Here is a 7,670-nt window from a genome sequence, read left to right on the forward strand (position 1 = left end):
ACAAATGGCATATGGAATTTGCTTGTCTTGAGTCATGGGACAATATGGTAGACCTAGTAGTTTGGCTGAGCTGAGACAGGCAATTGACTTTCAAACTAGCCCTAATAACAATCATAGTGATTTCAAGACTAAGCAATTATGCACCACTTTACAGTTGGAAAGCATTTTCCACACATTACTTCTTTTGAAAAAAAAATGATTCACTTTCCTTTCACTTTTGCCAGAAGATGGGTTCTCGTTTGCTGTCATCTCTTCGGAGATTTACTCTAAGAAATATTGATTAAAATGTCTAATGTTTCACTTCTCCAAAACCAGCTTTATAGGATATGGATGATATAAACACTCCAGAAGCTACACCATTTAGCCTTGATCTCAGCAACTGCCCTTTAACACAATACTCTGAACCTCCCACATCTGAAGCTACTCTCACCGAGCCATTAGTCAACATTTAAGAATCTACTGGGCAATGCCCTACTGATAAAGCTAAAGTAAAATTTTTTAGTGTCTGAAATAGGACCCATTAGTCTCGGCATATAAACTCATGCATGCTATAAATGTAAGGTTGAGACTATAAAAAGAGTGCTGATGTCAAAACTATTTTAAATTTATAATGTTTACATGAAGCATCTCAATGCGGAAAATTAAAGTAAACTACAGGCATGGATACCAGCAAAATGTTCAGCATGTTTCGGGTAGTTAACACAGATTAACAACATGAGTAAAGTGATATATCTAGCCTGACGCAAACATCAGTGTGGGCGATGGCTGCTGCTTCCCTGGTGTCCACACTGGCCACCCAACCACTCTGTCCCGCACAGAGCTATTGCCTTCCACCTCTTGGTAGCTGGAAATAAAGTTGTTGTCACTTCTGGAAGGAAGCTGGCCCAGGAGATCAAGCAGGAAGTACAGCAGCAGATGGAAGAATGGGTGGCATTGGGTGACAAACGGCCACACCTGAGTGTGGTTCTGGTTGGTGAGAATCCAGCAAGTCACTCCTACGTCCTCAACAAAACCAAGGCAGCTGCAGAAGTGGGAATCAACAGTGAGACAATTGTGAAAACAGCTTCAATTTCCGAGGAAGAACTGTTGAATTTAATCAATAATCTAAATAACGATGGTAACACAGATGGCCTCCTTGTTCTGCTGCCTCTTCCAGAGCACACTGAGGAGAGAAAGATCTGCAATGCTGTTTCTCCAGACAAGGATGTTGATGGATTTCATGTAATTAATTTAGGATGAACACGTTTGGACCAGTATTCCATGTTATTGGCTACCCCATGGGGTGTCCGGAAAATAATTAAATGAACTAGCATTCCATCCCTACGGAAGAATGTGGTTGTGGGTGGGAGGTCAAAAAATGTTGGAATGCCCATTGCAACAGTACTACACACAGGTGAGGCACAGGAATGCCCTGAAGGTGATTCCACTCTTATGATATTTCATTGATACACTCCCAAAGACCAACTAAAGAAACATATAATTCTTGCAGACATTGTGGTCTCTGCTGCAGACAGTCCAAATCCAATCACAGCAGATATGATCCAGAAGGGAGCAGCAGCCATCCACATGGGAACAGAGTTCAAAGTCCCATAACTCCTAAACCCAAGTTGGTTGGAGATGTGGATTTTGAAAGAGTCAGAAAGAAAGCTAGTTACATCACTCCAGTCCTTGGGGGTGTTGGTCCCATGGCAGTGGCGATGCTAATGAAGAATAATTATTGCTGCAAAAAAGGCACTGAGGCTTGAAGAGCAGCAAGTACTGAAACCTAGGGAGCATGGACTAGCAACTCCATGGAGGAAGGTAGGAGGAACATTAATTAACTGTTGTGTCTTCTGTCATGAACAACACTCCAAGCCAGTTCAAGAGGCAAAACAGGCCAATAGATATGCAATATTTTTTTAATTTATTTTACTGAAATGGTTTAAAATGCTTTGTATTTACTGAAAGCTTAAATGGGTGGGTGTTTGTGCACATAGCTCTGTAGTACCTCACCACGGAGCATGCCAGTACCATGCTGGCTGGTGTGATCCAGCAAAGAGAAGCCATTACCCTATTGATTAACATGGAGGACATCGTCATGTTGAAAATGGATGCTTACCTTTGTCAACCCACTTCAGTAAAAATCTGCCTTTTCTAGGATTGCATTTCCCAAGTGCTAGTCCAGTAAGAACTGATACTCACTTTAGGTTCCAAATCTTTACAAGTTCAACCGGTCAAACCAAAGGAAAAATGTTGCTTGAGAAAATTAGGGAAAAGGTAAAAAGGAAGAGATGGAAATTGAGCAGAAAAAAATTACTCTATTTTTCACATATAACATGTAAAAACTACATGTTAATAGTGTCCTTAGCTGTTATGCCATGGCTTAGTCATTGGGAAAATGTTCAGGATTGTTCCATATACTGTCAGCCTCATTTTATGTGTGTTACATCCATGAGGTTTCTCCGTTTTCTTCTAGGATTAAAAGGCTTATTTTATAGATTATTTGTGTATTTTATCATATTTGGCTTTTCCTACACCCTTAAACTTCATTGTTACATCTTTGTACTGATGGGACTGTCTATATTGGTACAACCTGAAACCTATTTTTGATAAACAAAACTTGGGCTTGATAATCATTAGGGCAGCTTGTATAAGTATGCAACTTAGTTTTCCACCAAAGACTTGTCAGTAGCTGCCTGCTTTTCTCTGATGTACCTGTTGGCTTTTCCCAATGGGTTTTTTAGAACTCGAGTTAATACTGAATTTAATCAGACCTTCTGATTAAAAGGGTTTTTTTGTGTTTGTTTCACAGGGTTTTTTTTAAATAAAACATTTCTGGGGGCACCTGGGTGGCTTGGTCGGTTAAGCATCTGCCTTCGGCTCAGGTCATGATCCCAGGGTCCTGGAATCGAGCCCTGCATCAGGCTCCCTGCTCGTGGGGAGCCTGCTTCTCCCTCTACCCTTCCCCCCTGCTCATGATCTCTTTCTCTCTCTCTCTCAATTAAATAAAATCTTTAAAAAAAAAAAAAGAAAACATTTCTGACTGGTTTGGGGGATGAAAAAAGATATATTTAGTTAGTTTAGGAGCAAGTATTTCTTGAGTGCCTGCCATGGACCAGGCACTGTGTTTGAAACCAGGCATAAAAATATAAGTAATATCTCTGTACTTGAGGCACTTAATATTTAGGAGAGAACAACACATACACATAGTGGCAATATAATAGGGTATTTGCTGAGCAAGAGGAATACTCGGGGTATTAAGGACGACTCAGGGTACTAAGACGGTACAGAAAAGGGGGAAACTGACCCAGTTTGGAGATCAGGTATAGGCTTCCTAGAAATTATAATGCCTGAGGTGAGTTCTGAAAAAAAGGGTAAGAATATCCATGTGAAGGAAAAGTAGTAGGAACATTCAAGGCAAAAGGAAAAAAAGTGAACAAATGTGTAGAAATATGGAACAGCATGAGGTATGCTAAGACAAACACACAGTTCCGATCTAAGTGTAAATTATAAGTCATGAAGTTGGGGGAGATGAAGTTGAAGAAGTAGTGTTATGGACTAAATGCTTGTGTCTCCCCAAATTCATATGTTGAAGCTCTAACCCCAAATGTGATAATATTGAGAGATGAGACCTTTCAGTGGTAATTAGGTTTAGATGAGGTCATGAAGGTGGACCCCTGCTGCTGGGATTAGTGCCTCCATAAGAAGAGGAGAAGACACCAGAACTTCCTCTTCCACCACATGAGGACACAGCAAGAAGGCAGCCATTTGCAAGGTAGGAAGAGGGTTCTCACTGAAAACCAAATCTGCTGGCACCCTGATCTTGGAACTCCCAGCCTCCAGAACTGTGAGAAATAAATGTCTGTTGGTTAAGCCACCCAATCCATGGTATTTTGCTATAGTAGCCCAAGCCAAATGAGATAGGTAGGTAGGAATTAGTTCATGAAAGGCCCCAAATACTTTATGGAGGAGCTTCCACTTTACTTTATGAGCAATGGCAAGTCACTGAAGGGTTGAAAGCAGAAGCAAAAGTCAGGGTTATATTTAGATGAGTTACTGGCAACTATGCTGAGCATGATCACAAATCATATAGCAGAGTCACCCACGAAGAGACACTGTAGTTAGTGAAGGAGAGAGGGGTTTACAGCTTGTAGTGGTATAAACAAAAAGGGATAAAAATTCAACCAATTTGTAGGAAGAGATAAAAATAATCAGATTGTGGTAATTATTGTGTGGGCAGTGAGTGGGCTCATGAAGAGTCAAGAGTCATACCTGATTTTTACACCTAGAGAAATGGGTAGATCGCAGTAAAAATGAAGGATATCAGGAAAACAGGAAGAGGAACAGGATGGGGAGCAAAGAGGAGAGGAAAAAGACATGTAATGTTTAACATGCCTGCAGAATATCCATGTATATCCAGCAAAAAGTTGTTTTCGAGCCTCATTCTCAGTAGAGAGGCAGAAATGCAAATCTGTATAACATGAGAGACAAAGAGATTTCATAAGCTTCTAGAGAATAAAGAAGAAAACCCACGTAAATAATCAGAAATCATAATGGCTTTAGACCTCTTAAAAACAAGAATGAAATTCTAAAGACAATGAACCTGAAGGCTGTGGTCCCGCATACGTCTCATATGCAGTACCTGTAATTAAGTCTAGAAGGAGAGGCAAGTCTTGAAAATAATTGTGGGTGTTGGTTTTGTAAGGTGGACTAAAATGGAATCTAATACATACAAATCCAATCAAGAGTGAGAGCTGAACTGGCAAGAAAGTCACACCCTAGACTAAAAAGAAGTGAAACTGCTGAAGAGGTAAAACACCCCAAGGGCTCTTAACTTGCTAGAGGCAGAAAGCAAGCTATGAAGGCCGCTCAGGCACCAAAACTGGTGTATTCCAATGCTCTCTCTTTAGAAATAGTCAAGGACAGAGATGGAAAAGGAAGAATGACTCAGAAGGCGGAGGAAATCTTACAGAAACAGAGTTAAAAAAAAAAAAAAACAAGGGGGAGAAAATATTAGGAAATTAGAGAACAAGTATACTGTAATAGGAGTTCCAAAGAAGGAAATTGGGGGGAAAAAATGGAGATGAGGAAATCACTGAATAAATAACTCAAGAACATTTCTCAGAACTCAAGGACATGAGTCTGCAGACTGAAAGGGCCCACCATATACACAAATAGACTAGTACTGAGGTATATCATACATTTTCAGAATATGGGAGGAAAGAGAAGATTCTACAAGTTTTCTAAGAAAAAAAAGCTTATATGAAAAGGATAGAAATCAGAATGCCTTCAGACCTCTCACAGCAACACTGGAAACGAGAAGAGTGGGAAAATGTCTGCAAGATTATGAAAAAAAAAATTATTTCCAATCTATAGTACAATACTGAGGCAAACTATTGATCAAATGGGATATGGGCACCTACGTGGCACAGTCTACTGAGCGTCCCACTCTTGGTTTCAACTCGGGTCCTGGTCTTAGGGTTGTGGGATTGAGACCTGAGTCAGGCTCCATGCTCAGCATGGGGCCTGCTTGAGATTCTCTCTCTCTCCCTCTCTCTCTGTCCCTTGCGCTTGTGCTCTCTTTCTCAAATAAATAAATAAATCTTTTTTAAAATGTGAGACTAGAATAAGATTGTTTTTAGATATTCAAAGTCTGAAAAATATTTACTTCCCATGCACAATTTCTCAGGAAGCTACGCCCTACCAAATGCAGAGAGTAATCCAAGGAAAAGGAAGTTATGGAATATAAGAAATAGAATATTCAACACATGAGAAGGCAAAGGAAATGGTGAATGAAGACCCCAGGAAGACAGCAGTATGCTAGCTGTATAGAGGGCAACTAGTTCAGGTCTGAGTAGTGTTCTCTAAGGTTACACTTGCTGAGTAAGTTATGATATCATTACCAAAATGGTTGAATGGACCAAATGCTGAGAATATTCATTGCACCCTCAAAGAAGTTCTGCTTTTGCAAACCTCTGAGAACTGGAGGCTGGCTAATGTGAATTTGAAATCCAAAAAATAAAGAGGACTATATTCCTATTAAAACCAGAAGTTGGCTCAAGACAACTCTGCCCATAACCCATTGTGGTGAGACCTACATCTTCCAAGACTAATTCATGATCTTGCCCACTTACCTTTCCAGGAATGCCTAAATTCTCAGAGAAGCAGAAGCCAGATTATGACCTGGAAACTCTATTTATAGGTTTTCTTCTGAAAGCCTGCATCTATCAATGGTAGTATTATCCTCTCTGGCATAGCTAGGTTTGTACTCACTACTATCTCTTTATGTTATCACCCTTCACATTTTTTTACATGAAAATAATCATAAATAAAAATAATAAAATATTAAACTGAGAATAAAAGAGAAAAGGAAAACATCTATAGGGATGTAGATCAATCTTATCATAGTGGCATATTTTTCAGAGTCCAGTCAGCAAAACAGAAAACTAATTTATTACATTGCAAACACAGGAGTTATTTAACACAGGAGTTAGAAGGCTAAGAGAATGCAAAGGAAACACTAAGGGAAACCAGAAGTAATAACTGCAAGAAAAAGCTACCATATTCTTGGTCCGCGCAACAAAGGGGAGATGGGGTTACAAGAATCCAGATACATAAAGCAGGGGCCTGGAGGAGTGAGTTCAGTTATTTGTAGGGATCCTGTCTGTTTCATCTGTACTTCTGAGGAGTCCCTGAGGCTGGTTCCGGAACTGCCACAAGAACATGGAGACTGGAGCAAATTACCACTGCTGGGACGAATACTGAATGGAATGGGAAAAAACTGAGAAGTGCCTTCTCCCTCTCCCCGCCCCCCATTGATAAAAACCTTCCAGGAAGCCATCTGGTAAACCAATCTGGGAAATGTCATTGGCAGAGGCACAGCCCCAGCTGCCCCAGCCACAGCATCTCAGAGTAAAGGAAGGCAAACTTGTTGCTGAGGACTCCAGATATTAACTAGCTCAGCTGGCTACATCTGGAGATGAAACTAAAGGTGGGGAAGGGTTTTGCTTTTTCTCTGTCATTTGAATCTTTTACAAGATATACCTACATTTTACTTGAAATTTTAAAATGAAAGATCTTTAAAGGAAGCTTTAAGTTGATTATCAAATGAAGTATATTTATATTTGTCCAATACACTCATGAAAGGAATAAAATTGTTTCATAAGAAAGATAACATTTTCTTTCACATTACGCAATATCTACTACAGTGCCATACGGCATGAAGAAATTTCTAAATAACTAATTTAAAACAGGTTTTTTATATTCAAATATATTTTATGGTGAATAACTAAAAATACAAAAATGCAAAGTTCCCATGCTTTGTCAAAGGACTGAAAATGTGCTATATATTGGTAATGAGGAGTTAAGGTCAAGACACTGAGCCCAAAAGCCTTGGCCTTGGACTCCTGCTCCACCACTTACTATTTGGGCAAATTGCTTCATCTTTCAAAGACTCAGTTTCCTCAATCTATAAAATGAAGAAAAGATTCCCAGATGAAAACATGGCAGCATCTTAACTGAGAATAGATTAAATGGTTGCCACAAAAGAGAGCACAAAATAACAGGATTTTAGAAATCATTGATTGAAAAGATTGAAAATTATTAGAACAGATAATTTTTTTCACCTAAGATGTGTATTTCTCTAGATCTGGGTTGATTGCTTTTCCTAAACTGAGAACACAAGCAGAGGC

At 39.5% G+C, this 7,670-nt stretch overlaps 1 pseudogene; it reads left to right on the forward strand.

The window, feature by feature from the left end:
• The first annotated feature begins 761 nt into the window (after positions 1–761).
• LOC103672820 lies at positions 762–1,902 on the forward strand (annotated as a pseudogene).
• Positions 1,903–7,670: the final 5,768 nt, after the last annotated feature.

Source organism: Ursus maritimus, unplaced genomic scaffold (genome assembly GCF_017311325.1).
Source record: "Ursus maritimus isolate PB19 unplaced genomic scaffold, ASM1731132v1 scaffold_8, whole genome shotgun sequence".
In the NCBI taxonomy this organism is placed as follows: Eukaryota; Metazoa; Chordata; class Mammalia; order Carnivora; family Ursidae; genus Ursus; species Ursus maritimus.